The 21086-nt window shown below is 34.8% G+C and overlaps 1 protein-coding gene and 1 non-coding gene across 3 annotated transcripts in view; both read right to left on the bottom strand.

Moving 5' to 3' along the window:
* Positions 1-21086, bottom strand: part of ACVR2A (activin A receptor type 2A) — an 84236-nt gene that overhangs the window by 37829 nt on the left and 25321 nt on the right. The gene's annotated exons all lie outside the window — the stretch shown is intronic.
* LOC123568133 (U6 spliceosomal RNA) lies at positions 12995-13097 on the bottom strand. The gene has a single exon (XR_006691356.2). It is a non-coding gene; the product is annotated as a U6 spliceosomal RNA (small nuclear RNA).

The following is a 21086-nucleotide window of genomic DNA, read 5'->3' as shown; positions in this document are numbered from 1 at the left end:
TTGTTTTTCTGGAAGGACCCACTGGTAATCTAATGTTCCTCCCTAGGTAAAATCCACTGGCTTAATAGACCGTGGCCTGAATCTGGAATCTATTTCACAAACTGTGACCTTGGACAAGGTACCAAATCCCTCACTACCTTGTTTCCACATCTATAAAATCAAGCAGATTGATTCAATTTCCAAATTCTCTTCCAGAACCGTAATTCACACTGTTTAGTTACAGTAAATCAGTAAGTCTAATCACATTATCTAGTATGAGTTAATTTATATAATAGTTCTATATTCAACATACTGCTTATGATCTAATGACTAGTACCGACTGCTTCATTCTTCCTACCATTAAAAAAAAATAGCAATACACAGAATCTGAAATTTGGTAGAATGTTTTCCATAACTCTGCAAAAGTCTACTTCTTTTTTTTTTTTGAGACGGAGTCTCGCTCTGTCGCCCAGGCTGGAGTGCAGTGGCGCGATCTCGGCTCACTGCAACCTCCGCCTCCCGGGTTCACACCATTCTCCTGCCTCAGCCTCCCAAGTAGCTGGGACTACAGGCACCCGCCACCAAGTCTGGCTAATATTTTTTTGTATTTTTAGTAGAGATGGGGTTTCACCGTGTTAAACAGGATGGTCTCAATCTCCTGACCTAACGATCCGCCCGCCTTGGCCTCCCCAAGTGCTGGGATTACAGGTGTGAGCCACCACCGCACCTGGCCAGAAGTCTACTTCTATGAGAAACTTTCCACCTCAAGCAACTGTATCTGAGGACAATTCAAGTTTTGTTTTTTAAAAACATGATTAATATATCAACACCAATTTTATACTACCTCTTCCAGAAATAAAAGAGACTTCCCAACTCATTTTATGAGACCAGTATTAGCTCGGTACCAAAAACAAAGCACCAAAAGAAAAACACAGACCAGTATCTCTCATTAACCCAAGTGCAAAAGTCCTAGACAATATTTTAGCAAAGAGAATCCAACAATATATTTTTAAAAAGAAAAAGTATTCTATCACAGCAAAGTGGGATCTTCTCCAGACATACACGGCTGTCTCAAGATTCAAAAATCAACCACACAATCTAACAAATCAACAGACTAAAAGTGAAAAATCATATGGTCATATCAGTGGTTGCAGAAAAAACATTAGATAAAATTGAATACCACTCATAATAATTAAAAAAAAATGTATCAGTACACTAGGAATAGAATGGAACTTAATGTCATAAAAAGCACCTACCAAAAAACCTACAGTTGATGACGTCATACTTAACGGTGAAAGAACAAATGTTTTCAGTGAGCTCAGAAACAAGTCAACAATTTCACTCTCACCACTCTAACACTGAAATGAAACACAGTACTGCAAGTTGTAACTACTACAATAAGGCAAGGAAAAGAACTTAAGGGCTTACTGTCTAGAAAAGAAAAAATAAAACCATCTCTATTTGCAGATGACATGCTGGTATATGGAGGAATTCCGAAGGAATCTTAAAAAAAAAAAAAAAAGCAGCAGCAGCAGCAGCCCTAGCCCCGAACTAATAAGTGAATTAAGTAAGGTCACGGGATAGATGAACAAGACACAAAAATCAATTGCATTTGTATTTGGTGACAATGAACAAGTAAAACTAAAATTAAAAATGCAATACCAGTTACGGTTGCTCCGAAGAAAAATAAAATCCTGAGGTATAATTTAACAAAACATGTATAGGATCCCTATGATTAAAATTTTAAAATGCTGATGAAAGAAGTCAAATAAAACCTAAACATTTGGAAAGACAAACATTGGAAGACTGAACGTAAAGATGTCAATTCTCCCTAAATTGATATATAGGTGTAATGTGATTCATATCAAAATCTCAGCAAGTTTCACTGTAGATATAAACAAGTATATTCTAAACTTTTTTGAAAAATAATAATAAAGTGGGAGAAATCACTCCCCACTTTCCCGACGTTAAGGCTTACAGTATAGCTGCAATAATAAAGACAGCAAGGTACTGACAGAGGGACAGAAACATAGATCAGTGAAAAAGATACAGGACCCAGAAAGAGAACCACACACAAATATGTCTAATTCGTTTTTGACAAATAAGCTAAGGCAATTCAATGGAAAAGGGATAGCTTTTCCAATAAATGGAGCTGGAGCAGTCAGACATGGTTCAGGCAAATACATTTTGAATGTTCTCACTCTATTATTCCAGTAGTTCCGGAAAGCCCAGCTCTTGTAGAAAGCCTCCCAGGCAAACCTCTCATATGGTGACAATTTCCAAGTTTTCTCAAGGTATGCATGATAAAATCCTAAAAATCTTATAATCAGGACTCCTCCTTCTCCCAAAGTGCACACTTCTTGCAATCCAATATAACTGTTTTATATTTACTCACTGATTTTTAAATCAGTTATCTATATACGTTCTTCTACATGTGAGAATTCCACTGGGGTTAGATTTTAAGTGTTCTCACCATAAAAAATAAGTACTGCATATATGAGGTAATACATATGTTAATTTGTTTGATTTAGCCATCCCACAACATATACATATTTCAAACCATGTTGATAATAAACATACACAATTCTTATTTGTCAATTAAAAATAAATTTTTTATAAAAATAATGATGGACACCTGATTTAAGGACCAGAGAAGATATACGAGTTAGAATGACCTAAACTGACATGTCTTTATTTAGACAGAAGATAGAAGGTGGTGATAGAATGGCATGTCCTTCACCAGACTGTCAGTTTCTTGCAAGCAAATGGTGTAATATTTTCATGACTGAATCCCTAATATCTACCACAATTCTTGAAACTCAGAAGGCATTCAATTAATATTTGGTAAATTGTCAAATAGATGTAGTCAATCAAAAAATATCTCGATGTAGCTTAACGTAAAATTAAACATTTTTTTTTTCTAAACTCTTCCATCTATTACATTCTTTAATCACATTTTCACTACTTTCCCTTCTTTAAACTTTTTCTTTTTCTTTTTTTTTTTTTTTTTTTTTTGAGACAAGATCTCACTCTATAGCCCAGGCTGGAATGCATTGGTGCAATCACAGCCTACTATAGCCTTGAGCTCCTGGGCTCAAGTGATCCTCCTGCCTCAGCCTCCTAAGTAACTAGGACAACAGGTATGTGCCACCACACATTGCTAATTATTTTTATTTTTTTGTATAGATAAGGTCTTGCTATTTTGCCCAGACTGGTCTTGAACTCCTGGCCTCAAGAGATCTTCCTGCCTCTGACTCCCAAAGTGCTGGGATTACAGGTGTGAGCCAAGCACTCAGCCTTGTCTTCTTGTAGAGTACAGTTATAGTTGCTTAGAATGTGTCATTCTCAATATGATGAAATATCTAACAATTTTATCATTGGCATTAAGGAGTTTTTGTGGTCTGCAGCTTTGAATTAAATCAATGTAAAACAAATGTTCCAAAAAGAAAAAAAAAAAAAGAATGCCACTAGGGTCTAAGACTATCCATCTTACTTGAGTTCTAAACACAAACAGTACTTAACGAATGATAAAATGCAAAAACACATTACAACAATTGAATAAAAACCAACCAACTACTACTGTTTTCCCTCTACTCTTTGAAACAGGTGGATGAAATTCAAATCTTTTACAATTATCAATTTCACTACACTTTTTTCTGATTAAGATGACAATGTCTTTCACAGCCTTGTGACTAGCTCACCTATCACAATTCTCCTATGTATGCAACCAATGTTAAGCAGAAAAATAAGAATTGTTCTGGGAACTTACAAATTTGAGGAATTTCTGGAAAAATATTCTAATGCTGTCTGAAACCATCAAAAACTCATTGAGATATAGTATAAAGAGGTATGAAACAATCTCTTTCCAACACTTGTGCCTACCACAGGCAACTTAGTCCTCTGGAAAGAGTTAATGAAGTTTCAAATGTAATAAATCCAACTTACAAAGCAATTCTTGTTTCCCTTTCACATGTCATTACTCCTGCCACTGTGGGGACAAACCACAAGTCCAAGGAATCAGCTACAGAAGGTGGATTAAATTGAATGATGGTTTTATTCCAAAACATCTCACAGTATAAATTTTTTAAAGTATTAAAAATACTACACAAAAGGATTTTAGGTAATTGGAAAATTCTGGTATAGTATAATCTTTCGTGGCATCAATAAGTAAATGTATACAGAATTTTATTAGTTCAGTAAGTATTATTTAACACTCTCTCACTATGCTTAATAATCATCCTACTGCCCAGAAATTTGCAAGCTACCATAAATAAATGAGTATCAGGCAAACCTCAACACAAAGGATTTCCCAATTTTCCCCAATAAAAAGTTCTTTTTTAAAATTTTTACCAATTTGAAATATACAAACCTTTCCATGTATATCACACAGTCCAATATATAATTTTATTAATTTAGTCTTATGAATGTTTTAAAATCACAAAGCACATAAATTTTACAAAATAACTTTATTCAAACTTTACCTACATCTTCCAGAAGTATCATTCATTACTTTCTGAGAAATCTGTAAGTATCATGAAGTGAATAATCTTTACTTCCATTTAAGTCGTTCTGAGAAACAATACTTTTGGAAGTCATAATACCATCATTGAAAATGTTTTTCCAAGCCACAAATATCCATTCACATGATTTTAAGATGGTTGGTTTTTTAATTGTTCTACAGGTACATACTATGATCTTCACGATGTAACTTCTTACATATCTCTTTTAAAAGTGATTTTAAAGGCTTTTTTCACAACAAATTATAAGAGTGTTAACTCCCTGCCCACAAACAATTTCTAATTTGTTTAAACTTTTTACTATACCCTTATATATATTCCCTCACGAAACCTCTACAGACTTTTAAAACTAGTACTGACTGGCATCATTTCAAGCTCATCTATCTTCTCCAAATACTATACTTCTATTCAAAATAATTGAGAGAGCTCAAAATATGAAAAACTTTGTAAGGATTCAAATATAAGATGACTTTTTTTTTTTAGAAATTTTTTTTTAGAGAAAACTTTGCTTAATACTGGACACATACAGATGAAGTATCATCAGTGCCTAGCACAGTATAGGAATTCAGTTAAATTTGCACTAAATCAACAATTCACAAGGCCTAGAATAGTAAGAAAAAAGAGGGCTTTACAGAGAAAATGAAACTAAAGCAGGGCTACTAAGGAGACACAGAACTATAAGTTGAACAGAGGTAGGGAAGATGAAGACCAAATAAACAGGGTTGTGAATAACCAGAGTGTTTGACAAGACTGCCCTCACTGGACTAGAGCATTCTATATTCTGTAGTACTGGGTATAGCCAGGAGAGGTTTAGAAGTCATTAAAAGAATAGAGGTAGTATTTTAAAGATTAATGAGTAAACTGTGTTGGAACAGAACAAAACTCAGGACACTATAAATAAATAAATATAAATATATATATAAATAAATATAAATAAAAACAAGAGGTATACAATATCTATGCTGATTAAATGGCCACAGGTATTAAAAGGATTGTCAAATTAGAATACACAGAAGAACGTTTTGCTTTTCACAGTCCCTTATTTGTTTTCCCTAAGCATAAGAAAGCAAAAGATAAAAATGATTTGGTTTATTGGGTTGGGTAGTTAGCTGTTTCTAAATGTTTTATCTTACAAACTTCTGAGAAAACAAAGCTTGCTTCTATATATATTTATCTTATGTTTCACTTCATTGGTAATTTTTTTTCCAATATTTTAGTCTTACTATCACGAAACATATACTGTATATTGCCCAGAATAAGTTACATATCTTCAAAGATACCTAACACACAACAGAAAATTATTTTTGCCTACAGCTACAAAATGTGTAGAGTATCTACAAATGCCCAGGTTTTCAGATCAAAATAGTTCTATGCAGTTCTCTGGCCTTAACTCATAAGATGAATTACATCAAAACAGGTACAAGTAAGTACAAGTTTTACCGAGACTGTGCAAAACAGATTTCTAATATTAGATGTTCTTCTTTGCGGGGAGAAGGGATAATGGTGACTGCAGCTAGAGGCCAATACTTGAATCAGAATTTATAGGCTATTTTTTTGAATGCACAAAAACCAAAATCAGGCAGAAATTTAGAAGAATAAGAGGTAAAAGGTAAATTCTCAAAGTCAGAACAGAGCTCCTAAAATAGACAGATTAAGGAAACAAACATGCACACAGTAGTTCCTACTAGTTCGTACTAAATCCAACCTAAAAGTGTCAATTACACTGAAAAGACACTACCTACATTAAGGTTTTTTTTAGTGCTTTATCTTACTTGGGAAGATGCAGGCCCTCTTTTTAATAAAACATCAATCTGTTACAGAAAGAGTAAAAATGGATCACTTCTGCTTGCTATGAAGATAATGTGAAATCACCTTTGAGGAACCAGCAATGTTAAGAGTGAGAAATCTGAACAAAAATAAAACAAAGCATAAAAACCTCATGACAAACATTTCCATCAAAGCAATATTTGGTCATTTAAAACCAGCTAATGAAGAAAATTAACAATACGTATTAAGAGTAGCTTTAAATACAGTAAAAGATGGTAAACTGATAATTCATAATGACCTTAAATAACAATTGATATAGAATCATTTAACAGGCCATAATCACCAACAGTTTTTTTCATAATTATGTCGCTTCAACTTTTAAGAAGCAAGATTATGAGTATTAAAAAAAAAATCTAAAATTCTTGTGTATTACGTAGTTTCTTTCCTACTTGAAAACTCATTTTGCCAGGCGCAGTGGCTCATGCCTGTAATCCTAGCACTTTGGGAGGCCGAGGCAGGCAGATAACCTGAGGTCAGGAGTTCGAGACCAGTCTGGCCAACATGGTGAAATCCCGTCTCTACTAAAAATACAAAAATTAGGTGGGTGTGGTGGTGGATGCCTGTAATCCCAGCTACTCAGGAGGCTGAGGTAGGAGAATTGCTTGAACCCGAGAGGCAGAGGTTGCGGTGAGCTGAGATCATGCCATTGCACTCCAGCCTGAGCAACAAGAGCAAAACTCCATCTCAAAAACAAAAAACAAACAAACAAACAAAACTCATTTTACTACTTGGTTTCCGTACAATTATAAACACATTGAGTCTTTTGATAGCCTTTCTCTTCTGTATTGATACACATCCTAGAGGCAGTCACCTCTCCTATTTGGCTGCCCTGGGTTGCTTTTAAGCATTATGAAAAGTAACACTGTTCAAAAGTTAGCAGAAAGTCCAAAATGTCCCAAAAGACTTTTGATAGACAAGTTAGATAAATGAAGAAAGAAAATAAATTTTCAAATAAAATTTCTGCATTGGCCATACAACACTTTAGGCCCTGTCAATTTAATTTTTTTTTTTTTTTTTTTTTTAAACTAAGCCCCTTCCCACCACCGAACAATCACTTCTAAAGGAAAACACAAACATTGTCTGGCATTCTTCCCAGAAATTTTTTTCCTCTTCTCTGTAATATCCCATACTTAGTACTTACTATCAGTCTGACAAAACATTACAAGATTCCATCCAACTAAAGTAATATATTTCTATTACTAAACTAAAAGCACAACTAGCACAGAATAAACTAAAAATATAAACATTGTATGTTGTGGCATTAGACAATGTGCATGTGGCATGTGTAAGAAGGAGAGTAAAAATACTTGGAAGTCAACATTTAATCACTAGTTACTTAGGGACTTCTTTCTGTTGTTGTTGTTTTCCTTTGAGACAGAGTCTCACTCTGTTGTTTCAGGTTGGAGTGCAGTGGCCCAATCTTAGCAGCTCACTGCAACCTCCGCCTCCCAGGTTCAAGCGATTCTCCTGCCTCAAACTCCCAAGTGGCTGGGATTACAGGCGCCTGCTACCACACCCAGCTAATTTTTGTATTTTTGGTAGAGACAGGGTTTCGTCATGTTGGCCAGGCTGGTCTCGAACTCCTGACCTCAAGTGATCCGTCCCACTGGGCCTCCCAAAGTGCTGGGATTATAGTCCTGAGCAACTGCATCCAGCCTTATTTAAGGGCTTCTAATGTTAATTCCTGACAAATTACAAAGGCAAGCACCTAAAATGTATTTTGATATTGTTAACACTTAAATGACTAATTATCCCCACATAGATGGCTCCAAATAAATATACATCTACCTGGATACAGACCAAAATTTGAGTAATTCCATCAATTTCTCAAATCACTGTCTTAAAATGCCTCAACATAAAAGTTTTAGAGTCCCAAAGAGAGTGGCAAATTTCTAATGGTAGAATTTCCTTTCATAAAAGACACAAGCAGCTGCCTTTTTAAAACAATTCTTTATAGTTTATTTCTTAATTCACTTAAATTGTAGATCCAGTTCAATACAAACGGTACATTTTTGTATTAACGATATTTTTAGAGGACTTCATTTCTTAAACCTTTCTCTAGATACAGAAGATACTGTACACAGGGCTTTTTGTTATTTAGTTTAGTAATTGAATGTACGTTAGTTAGCATCTTTCTTTCCTATCCTCTCACAAACTTAAGACTTTTGATAGGCAAGTTAGATATATGAAAAAAGAATAAATTTTCAAATAAAATGTATGTATTGGCAATGCAACATTTTAGGCCCTGTCAATCTAAAACACACACACACACACACACACACACACACACACACAACTATGCACCTTCTTCTAGAGAGGAGGAGAAAAAAAAGGATGCTAACTAACCTGCATTCAATTACTAAATAACTAACATCTATTATAATGTTTTCTCCAAAAAGACCTAAAGGAAAGAAAAAAAAATTCAAGTCACAGATACAGACACACTGATGTACAGGCAGAAAAAATACAATATGAAGGCATCAGAACAAAGAAGTATTTCATCTTTAAAGGTAACTGTTCTAACACTCTTAAGAAATGACATCTTGTGGGCAAGAAATATACTTCAAATTGTTATTATTTGGTTGGTAGCCCAGAACAAAGACACTGATTTTAAAATCAACTAACAAAAAACTTCATTTTCCTAAATACAAAAAGTATATATAGAATAAAAGGAACCAGGAAAAGAGCAAATCACAAACCTTCGGATTTATCATTCAACTAAATAGCACCTGGGACCACATTTAGGACCGCTTTGCTAGGATAGGCCAAGAAAGCCTGAAAATGTTCTAGACCTCAACTTCCCTGTGCCTTTTTAATAATTAAAAAGGGGGTAGGGGAAATGGTTTTAAGAAAAGACCTGCTTTTTTCTCATTTTAATCAATATAAGTAAGCTTCTTATAACATTATACAAGGAATAGAGTTCCATTAAACAAAAAGGGAAAAATAGGAGCCCAATGATTTCCTTTCAGGATGAGAAACTTTTACCCTTTCTAGCCCTTCTACCCCTGGGCAGGACAGTTTGAAATCTATTCTGGTGACATGCTACAAGAAATCTTAGAGGACACTATGTCTTTCACACAGGTACAGCATCTTATGCATTCAACAAATATCTAATGCTGGCATACTAGTTGCAGGCACTTTGACACCTTGGTATTAAGCAGAAATAGTAAAAAACTAATTCCAAAGTTTAAGAAATCGTTAACTTCTTGAAAGGAAGAGAAAAATGAGCTCAATTTTCAAAAGACACTAAAAGTAGAAAATAAAAGAATTCACAAATCTTTCAATACTTCTAAAACTCAACTAAGGCCTATTTTAATTTATCTTGCAAGGTAAGAGAGAAGGAAGGAAGGAATGATAGGTAAGTAACCAGAAGATCATAAAGACAGAGAATTTCAAGTATACATCTTTATCAATGTTCTTTATTATTTTTAAAATAATGTTAATACCTCTGGAAAGAGTAGATTTTTGTCTTAAAACTGACTTTAGAAAATAAAAAGATTAATAAAGAAGTATTTTAAAAATGAGTGAAGTATCCTGAGTTGCCATTAAAAAATGTTTACTGGGGCCAGGCACAGGGGCTCACACCTGTAATCCCAATACTTTGGAAGGCAGAGGTGTGAGAATTACGCCCAGGAGTTCAACATCAGCCTAAGCAACATAGCAAGAATCTGCTATAAAAAAAATTTTTTTAATTAAAAAATGCTTACTAGTCATCACTGATTGATAATACAGAGCAGCAACCATAACAGCTTCTTGTTGGTAGGTAGTAATGATACGTTACAAAGTAAATAAATCCTGTATAAAGGAATTCATACTGCTCATAAAGAAATCACCCATTCACACTAGCTCTCTTAATCAGTACAACAATAAAACCATATTATCTAGCTTGTCAAATGAGAATTTATAGATAATTGAAACAACAACAACAAAAGAACATGAGGGAAGAGGTTTAAGGCATAAGCACCAGAATTAGAAAATCTAAGTTAGTTTTGTAAAGAATGTGAGTATCACTGGAAGGTTATTACTTCAAGTCACCAACATCTCTCCCTGGACTATAGTGACAGCCTCTTTAACTGGTCTCCCAGCTTCCATTTTATCCCATCCAATCAGTTCTTCATCCAGAAGTCAATTTACTAAAGCAAACAAAATCAAATCACTATCTCAACTTAAAGCCAATCAACAGCTTCCCACTACCCTTGGCCTTAAAATCAAAATCTTTAACAAATCCTACAGGGCTTTCCACAGTTTTGCTCTTCTTTAGCCTCAACTCACATCAGACAAGTAGACACTCTTTGAACATCAAACTATCTCAGGCATTGATACATTCTTTCTACCACTTTCTCCCCATCCCTAACTTCCTTTTAATAGGTGAGATAATGGAGTGGAGTAAAACATTGAGAAAATGCTTGAAAAAGTTTGCTATGTTTTTAAATGTTTATCCCTTCGAAAATTTAACTGCCAATGTACTGGTATTGAGAGGTGGGGCCTAATGGGTGGTGTTTAGGTCAGAGATTAATGCCATTATAAAAAGGGCTTTTAAGGAGTGGGCTGTCTCTTGTCCTTCTGCCCTCTGCCCTGTGAGGACACAGTAAAAAGACCCACACCAGATGCCTTTGCCTTGATCTTGGACTTCCCAGTCTCCAGAAATATAAGAGAAGAAATTTCTGTTCTTTATAAATTACCTCCTCTCAGGTATTCTGTAATAGCAACACAAAACAGAGTAAGGCAAAGTTGAAAAACAGTTATCAGTTCATGAAATCAAATGGAAAAAAGCAAAATATCATCTCTAATCTGCAAATACTTCTTAACTGAAAACAGTTTGATTGCATTTAGTAAGTTTGAAAAACATACATTTACCATATGGTCCACTCCCAAAAAACTATTATACTAATCTCTAAACTCTTAAAAAATTAAAATAATCAGTTAAGCTTATATGATTTTTCTATAACTATTACCTTTTCCTCCAAAAAGAGACAAGACTTTTTTTTTTTTTTTTTTGGACAGGTCTCTTTCTGTCACACAGGCTGGAGTGCAGTGGCATGGCAACAGTTCACTGCAGCCTTAACCTGCTGGGCTCAATTGATCTTCCCACCCCAGCCTCCCAAATAGCTGGGACTACAGGTGGCTGCCACCATACCAGCTAATTTTTTTGTAGAGACAGGGTTTTGCCATGTTGCCCAGGCTAGTCTCAAACTTCTGGGCTCAAGCAATCCACCAACCTCAGCCTCCTGAAGTGCTGGAATTACAGGTATGCGCTGCCATGCCCAGCCTAGGAAAAACTTTAATAACCTTTCTCGGCCGGGCACGGTGGCTCAAGCCTGTAATCCCAGCACTTTGGGAGGCCGAGACGGGCGGATATCAAGGTCAGGAGATCGAGACCATCCTGGCTAACATGGTGAAACCCCCGTCTCTACTAAAAAATACAAAAAAATAGCCAGGTGAGGTGGCGGGCGCCTGTAGTCCCAGCTACTCGGGAGGCTGAGGCAGGAGAATGGCGTAAACCCGGGAGGCGGAGCTTGCAGTGAGCTGAGATCCGGCCACTGCACTCCAGCCTGGGCGACAGAGCGAGACTCCGTCTCAAAAAAAAAAAAAAAAAAAAAAAAACCTTTCTCTAAAAATCTCTAAGTCACTGTAACACAAAAAAAGGGCAGTCTTCCCCTCAAACTCAGAGAAAAGGCAACCAAAAATTTCAGATAAACATTCTAAATCAGATAAATATCTAAATCCAGTTCATAGTTCCTGGCCTCTTAATAAAAAAAAAAAAAAAAAAAAAAAAAAAGTCTTATTTGTGAAAGTCATGTCTGTCCACTTTAAAGGTAAATACCTCAACCCAACACCTTTCAACAATCACCAAAATTGTTTTCGATACTGGCTTACATTAAGTACTATAAAAGAGGAGTAGCAGGAATAATCAGATTCACACACATGTTTTTGTTTAATATTCCAAAGTATATTTAATCTAAATCTTTCATGTTTACAATTTAAAATATTTCCTCCAAATCCGGCTTAATTCTGTCTTGTAAACCAAAATAAAAAATTTTCCTCTGACACTTTTATAGTCTTGCTATATTAACACTGCCTAAAATCTAACAAAAAGACAGTTCTGTCCTATGTTAATTATCACAAAGAATTATTTTAATAGTAGCTCTATAGATTTTGCCCTCATAATTTAACAGAAAAAAAAAATCACACACAACAGACAACAGCTTTTATTATAAGCATTCATATTTCTCTGTATAGTCAGTAATTGAGAAATATAGTTTTAAGAGTAAAAAAAGCAGCATGATAAATGTAAAGTTTAAAGAAAGGATCAAAGTTACAGCAGAACATAGATAAGACACAGCCACAGAACATGGACAACATAGTCTAGACTAGCCCCCTACAGAAACAGAAAGCTTTCATATAAACATCTGCAAAGCCTATTACTCACATTTAGTTTACAAATTTTATCAACTTCACTAATACAACTTTCACTTGAAAAGTCATGTTTACTTCAACAATAATCAATGACTGATAAGTTTTGCTATCTATGTGAACTAATAAAACAAGAAAAACTGTTTACTAAGCAAAGAGTCAAGGAAATTTTTTGTTCAGGAAAAGTAGAACTAAAGAATACAGTTAAACTCCTTACTTTAAATTCAATAGTGGAAGAGTTAAATTAAGAAGGTAATATATCTTTGCTTATGTTCTTCACGAATTTGTATGGCATCCTTGACCAGGGGCCATGCTGTTTTCTCCATCATTCCAATATTAGTATATGTGCTGCCAAAGCATGCACCTTGCTTATGTTTTAATAAAACAAATGTCTTGAAAAAAACGTCGTGACTTTTGTTAGCCTATCCTGAATGTCATTCCCCTGTTTCTTTCCACAGAGAAATGTTTACATCCATCATTTTCTTAAAAAACAGAGATCCACAGAACCATAATAATTATTAGGAACTGTTCCCAGTCTTCTATTAGTGAAACATTTAAACATAAGACAAAAAAATTCTTACTAGTGGGCCACTGAAATATACCAAAAGAGGATTCAAAAAAGTTCAAATAATAGGGCACTTTTCTCCACGTTAAAAGTTACTTTTGGAATGCCAAAAACTAAGTAAGGCCACAGTTGTCCAACTTTTAGGTTCAGGTCTACCCAGAGCATAAAATTCTGTGATCAAGACATGTGTAGAAGAAAGTAAAAGAATAGAGAGACACAGCATCTTTACTAATAAGGCTACCAGTTACCCCTTTTCAAACTCAGTGGCGTATCTGTGCATTGAGGACATGGGGAAGGGACAGGAGCAACACACAGAAGAAAAGGAGACAAAATGCAGTTGAAAGGACAGAAGGAACAACTGTATCTATCAGAACTGCTCTCAATTTAAGCAGCTGGCTGGCAGATGAGTCAGGGGTCACCAATTCTAATCCCTGGCCTTCCACTAAATTTGAAGACCAATTCCTAGTGGAACTCACATATCCTCTTCTTGTTTATCACTTTCATCCACCTGCCCCAATTTCTAATGAAGAACATTTCTGCTTTTTAAAAACAAATTAAGAAGAGGAAACAACTGCAATGAAAAAGCCCAAGAGGAACTTAAATATCTACAGATGTTAAAAGCCCTTGTTTAAGTCTGATGAAGTGAATGACAGTGATAGGCTGATGAGAATTATGTCCCTAGGTGCCACACAGTCCAAGATCTCAGCCTTTAATATTAGCATTTTTAAAATATAAAGAAGCAATTTATGGCTATGCCTCAATGCATAATTTGGGGGTAAATACCTAACAGAAAAAACAGCAACACTGGCATAAAGAAAATGGGTTTTAGTAAACCAAATTTAAATTTTTTGCTCACTTTTGATATATATTTTAAATTTTCTTTTAGAAGTTATTTTATTCATTTTGTAATTATACTATACAATAAAAAAGAAAAGCAAGAAGTCAGGGAAGTCAAAAACATGAGACAAATTACAAAAACAGAATAACAGTGAGTAGACTGTTTAAGTGAGGAAGAGGAAAGAGGACCAAAAACTGAGGACTGAAGGGAATGAAGACAATGCCAGTATCATTTAATGCTTTTAAGAGGTGAACACTAGTGCTGTAGAAGATGCTTGCAAGAGCACAGTACTCCGTATACAATAAAGCTCAATAGTTTTTCTTAATATAAGTACTTTTCTTAACAGAAATACACTGTCTATTCTACTTCTGCTTCCCCCTTTATTGTGCCACATAATCTTTAACAGTTTTCTGTAATGGATGGTAATGTTTCTAGATCCCTGAAGCTAACCTAAAAGGGAAGGCTGAGAAGTATAAACTTTGAGAGGTTAAGTGTCCTATGATCTTCCTTTTTATAAAAATGTTTTCTGTAATACTAAACATTTGTAACCTGTGGATGGTAGGTTTGTCCCTTCATTTGACATCTGTGTTAATATCATCTTCAGTTCCTATGGAAAACATACACCAACATACATGGAGTTCTGATGTACAATTTATTTGTTCATTTCAATCTGGAAGCATACCATTCCTAATTTATTTTATGTAGCCAGTACCCACATCTTTATGCCTCTGGAGGTAATAAGAAACAGAGCAACGTTTCTCACAGTGTACAACCTCCATCAAAATCATCAAAATGCTGACTTCCAGGCCTATTCCAGACCCACTGAAATTATCTCTAAGTGTATTGTTTATCTGGGGCTCTGCATTTTTAATAAGCAGCTTTTTTATTTCCATGGGGGGAAAAAAGAGATTCTATTAGTTATGTGTAGGATTAAACAAAAATTTTTAAAGCATGAAACACTGTAATGAATACAAAGTAGTTACACTGCTCAATAAGAGAGCATATATATCTCTCTGGAAATGGAGAAAATGGGAGATTGTATTTTATCCCCATAAAGTACACCCATGGTAGGGTGGCTTTTTGTTCTGGGTTGGTTTTATCGTTAATTGAGAGCAGAAGGGGTTAACTGATGGAAAAAGAGTATTATGGGTAGATTACAGATAATCCTTAAACAGAACAATCTACCTTGAATGATTAATGAGTTACAGAGATTGTGAGAAAAAAATTTATAATACTGACACACTCTCAACCTCTAAATTTAAAAATTAGAACAGATATTAATATTTCAAATTATATATCCATCTGGTTTCAACGTCTATAATCCTGTTTCACCTCTACACAACGAAAAAGAAGCAAAAAATTAAATGTGGATGAAAGAGATAAAAATAAGCTCATAATTTGGTAGACAGGAAATTTGTCATTAAAAACTACTTAATGGAACTATGATCCACCTAGATTCACCTAGTACAGAAAAGTCACTGCCCTTTAGATGTCACAATCTACAGGAGTCTAAACTTCAAATATCTTTTAACTTAATCCTACTTTTGCAAACTTAAAAATACTTTATTTGATCCCCACAACAATCCTACGTTGTAAACAGGAATAGGTATTATTATTCCTACCCAACTCCTACTCTAGATTAATACAGTGAGTAGCAGATTCATCTTGAACCAAATCAGATCTTAGAATCATCCATTCTAGTGGCTCTCCAATTGGATGTGATATGCAACAGCTATATTTCAGTGTTAAATAAAACTTCCTTGGCTCCACTCTCAGAGATTGATTCAGCAGCCCTAAAGTGAAGCTCAAGAATCTGAATTTTTATCTAACAACCAAAACGATTCTAATGCCAGAGGTCCTCACACCACAGTTGGAGAAATACTCAATTCAAGTCCTACTAAGACCTACACAGATGAAGTGATTAGGTCATTATATGGTGGAGCTGAGATTCAATCCCAGACGTCTGTCCTCATTTTCGTTATCAACACCAATCACAAAATGAGACTTAGAAACTTCTTTCTTCACCTAATAGGAATTATGTATAAGGAAATTTCATCAACTACTAATCAAGAGATTTCACCAAGCTGAACTCTGAAAACTGCTTTAACGGTAACAGCTTAGAAGATGTGGTATAAACATGTATTCCAAGAAAACACGATGGTAACTCTTTTTTCCCCTCTGGACATCCTAAACTAAGAGAAATAACAGGAAGATGTGTCATACTAGTCAAAGTCGCTACATATATAATCTCATTTAATCCACGTAATTCTATGAAGCAGATGTTTCTGCCCATTTTATGGATGAAAAAACTGAGACTTGGATAATTGTAAGTTGCAAAGAAATACAGTTAGGTGGTCAAGATTGGATTAAAGTTAAGTGCATGAGCTCTTAACCACTTATATACTGTGACCAAAGTCCCTATCACTAGGTCCTCTTATTTCACTGTCAAAGCAATAAATTCTGATACAGTATTCTGCCTAATCTTTCATTTGCTCTTAAGTCACCAAGAACTTTGTCCAGTTCTTAGTTTATAAAAATCAATCATTTACCTCAGACTCTTCCTCTCTACTATATTAGTATATATCATCCTCCATGCCACCCTGCTAGCCACATTATTCCTCTGCAATCAATTTTATCTGCTGATCTCAATGGTTTCTCTTGTGTTTCATGAATAACTACCTCTCTCCTCCACGCTATGTAGACACAACCTAAGCTAAAAAGCCCTTGGATGAAAAAGATGTTTTTCTTAAAAAGATAACCAACTATTATATTTTGGCCTTGTTACAGAATATTAACCATTGTCAAGTTCTGCCATTTCCTATTTTCATTTTCTTTTGAATCTCTGCCATTCTCATCTTCCAAATGGTTTCACCATCATCAAAGTTTCATTTCACATCAGTTTCTGACTCTCTCCCAAAAGTATATAGATATCATTTCATATAGAATTCCCTGCACAAGGTCTACCTTAGAGATTCATATTTGCTCCTCTTATGCTTTCCCCAATTTCCTGGCATCATCACAATTTCACTAAATGCTCTAGACTTTAGCTGTCCAATACAGTAGTCATTAGCCATGTATAGTCACAGAGCCCTAGAAAAGTGGCTAATCTGAATTGAGATGTGCCATAAGTACAAGATACACACTGGATTCCAAAAAATTAGTACAAAAAAACCCCACATTAATCATGTTCATACTGATTATACGTTGAAATGATATTCTGAATACACTGTGTTAAATAAAATACATTACTAAAATTATTTTTATTTTAAAAACATTTAATGTGGTTACTAAAAAATCTGAAATTTCATTTTTTGGCTCGTATTTGCTGCTTGCATTGCATTTCTTTTGTAGCACCACTCGAGACACTCCACTGATTGTCCCAATGACCTCATTATAACCCATGCCATATGAGGCATTCTTAAAACACAGCCACTCTATCTGTTCAACCATTTCCTCAATGCTGTACCAACTAGTTCATCCAATTAAAAAATCTAAAAAGATGTCTCATCACAAATAATATACGTGGACATTTCAAGGAAAACTATAAGCTACCATGAATGTCTCCAATGCAAGTGTCAAACAAATGAACACATAAACCACCTTGCCTACCCTAGAAATAGTCTTATTCTGTACTTGGAAATTACTCTCTGGAGTAATTTCTGGAATGTTTCTTATTGCTTTCTCTCCCATGTACTTAAAATGTGCCTCCAAGAAGGTAAAGTAATGGCTACTTCCAACAAAGGAAAAAGAAAATCCTGGAAACTACAGAAAGACAAGTATAACTTCTACTCATAAAATATCTATATGTAAAACTAAATGCATATAAAATGCTGGGAGTTAAAAGATGTGTTATTAAGAAAAAAAAAATAATCATAATTTTCAGAAAGGATGCATTTAAACATCTACCACAAATCCTGTTCAAAAAAAATGACTCAGGGACCACAGACTTCTACCACGGTCATCTAGTAACATGTATGTCAAAGGAAGAGATCAAGCCAATACTTCTTTAATTGTATGGGCCAAGAAATACATCAATGACAACTTTCTTGAATTTTCACAAGTGGCAGTGATAAACCAAAACATCAAATAAAAAAACCACTGCAGTCTGTTGCTGCCAGACTGAAAAAAGGGCAAGAGAGAGAAATTTCTGTTGAAAAGTATTCTGAAAATATGAAGCACAACATAAGGTAAGCTATCAATGCTTTAAATCAATTACACAACACATTGAATATCCATGATACTAACTTTCCATTAAGACGTAATAAGCTTTTTGCATCAAGGCATGGCTTACTTTTAATTGGGCTTTACATACTATGGCTAATGTGGAAAAAATAATGTATGACTTTTTTTGGTAGATGCAAAAGTGGCAGGTGGAACACACTTAAGAAGTCAGCTATCAATCATTAAAATTTTGCTGTGGTAAAGTAAATATGTATCAAACCACGGGCTCCATATTTTCAATGCTAACTGAAAGGAGAAAATGGAAAATACGTGATCAGGTCTGTCACTATGTTGGGTAAAATAACTTGCATCAGAGAACAAGCAATCTTCATAAATAAAAATCTCTAATACAGTAGGCATTCAACAAATTATTTTTCTTCTACTCATGCCAAAGACCAACAAACAAATGAAATCAAGTCATAAGGAATGCAAAGGGGAGAAGGAAACAAGAGAAGAGAATGAGAAGAAAAATTAACAAGATGTAAATTAAAAGAAGAGCAAGAAGATGAAAATTTAAGTAGTTCTCTAGGTGACCCCAAAGACTAGAAGGCAAGTTTGTCTTTAAAATGAAATCTTAACAGATGGCTAACAAGGGGACTTAGTCCTCAGAATATCACACAATGAGTTTTTCAATATATATCTGCTCAATTCCACTGAAACTGAAAAGGCAGTGCAAGGCATAAGAGCAGCTATTCTACACTTTTGCTTGCTAGAACATAGAGAAAATAGCATGTTCTTTCTTTTTATTTTTTCTTCACAAAATATTGATATATCTGATAATAAAAAGGTACTTACAATTTTATACATCACATCTACATAAATGCAGAGGCATCTAGGCTAGATATTCTGCAAATTTTCTTATTTGAATAAAACCACGACCTAAAAGCAGATCAAATTAAATTATTTCTTGATGTCCCTTCAGGTTCTTAGAATTTAGGTATTAAAATGCAAAGAAAATTATTAGCAGGAGCTAAGTGCAGAATAAAGCGTATTCAACTACTAATTTTAGTCGTATTAATATATTAACTCACTGGCATTTACTCAACATTGACAAAGAGAAAGGAAAAACAATTTCTTCCTAGGAAATGTATATTATTTAAAAAAAAAAAAAATCAAGTCTGAGAACCAGAGTACTTTTAATATAGCAGGGCAGGCACCTTTCCACACATGAGCTCTGGGCACAGGAGAGGAGACTGAGCTTGTAACAATAACCATATCTAAATGCTCAGAATATGCAAAACATTATGGAAACACACCAAAAGAAATAGAAGAGTCTTTTTCTGCCCTTGGGGAATCTGCAATTCATTCTGAATATCAAACATATCAAGAATTTAGAAATTTATTGAAAATAATTTATAGCTTATTGGCAAACAAAATACATGAGGAATGTGAAGAAAGACTAAAAGGGATAAAAAAGATTAATTAAAAAAGGCTTCATAGAAGCAGTATATGAAAAAGATTCTAGCTATATTTGGAAAGTATAAAAAGAAGTATATAAAGAAGGAAGAGGGTACTCAGGGAAAAGAATGGCACATATGCAGAAAGCAGTCTGTACTGAGAAGTAATGAAAAAGGAAACTCATTAAAAGGGAAGAAGGAAAAATGGGGTCGTCTTCACGATATAGTCAGTGGATTAAACAGGAGAATGAAATGAGATAAATCAGGGTAAACAGTTCTGGCAACTAAAAGACTCACGACAATTATCTATGATATTCAGAGTTACTGCATACTGACTTTATAGGTTACCAAGCCTGAAGACGTAAGGGTTAACGCATAGATCTCCAATATTTAGTGCCAACTTCATACTGGGCAGCCCACAGGGTACTAGACAGGCCAAAGAATTGTACGAAATGTGACATCTGCTCTCAAGACTCAAACACTCTAACAAGAAAAATCAGAAGTGGCATGTTAAATTCAGCATTCTGGCAAGGTATACTTCACCCAAAGACTAAATCAAAAAAGGGCAGATACACAGAGTTATTTCAGATTGAAAGTAGCATTTTTTATTAAATTAATAACAAGTAAAGATGACCAAGTAGAATATTAAAGAGAGGAAAAAATAGGCCAATACTTAATATAATGTTATGCTAATCACAATGACTAATAGGCATTTATGGTATAGAAGGTTTTCTTATACGTCAGACATTTTTCACTCTACTAATTTTTTTCTTTTGCTTTAGAGAATATACCACATTAAGACCCTCTCACACACCTGACAACACCTTCACATCCCCCACATACCTCATATCCCCCCTCCTCATACATCCTCCCATATACCCCGAACACCTGCCTATACTCCTTCATACAGCCCCAAACACCTTTCCAACTCTTTTACTGTGACATTCAAGGACCTACATAAATAACCTAGCAATAATTTACCCTCCCAACCCAGTTCTAAACCCTACACTGCAAACATACTGTTCTCACTGTCCCACCCTATCTTAGTCCATGCCCTTTCCCTTGCCTTCCCCGCAACTTCTTACCCCCCACCACAACCACTTTTCCAGCTATATAGATTTTAACTCATCTTTCAAGGATCACTGAAGTCCCATTTCCTTCATGAAGCTTTCCAGCCTACTTTGCCTCTTGATTTTTCTTTGTCCTGGATTTCTTAGTTACTCAGCTGGTATTCATCTGGTTTCTCATGCAATTTTGCATTTAAATATAAACTATATTGTAACATTTACTGTTGATTTATATATAGAATTCTCCCTTCAACTAGAGCA

The sequence above is a fragment of the Macaca fascicularis genome, chromosome 12 (genome assembly GCF_037993035.2).
Source record: "Macaca fascicularis isolate 582-1 chromosome 12, T2T-MFA8v1.1".
NCBI classification, from domain to species: Eukaryota; Metazoa; Chordata; class Mammalia; order Primates; family Cercopithecidae; genus Macaca; species Macaca fascicularis.
This window is presented reverse-complemented; position numbering and strand designations above follow the sequence as displayed.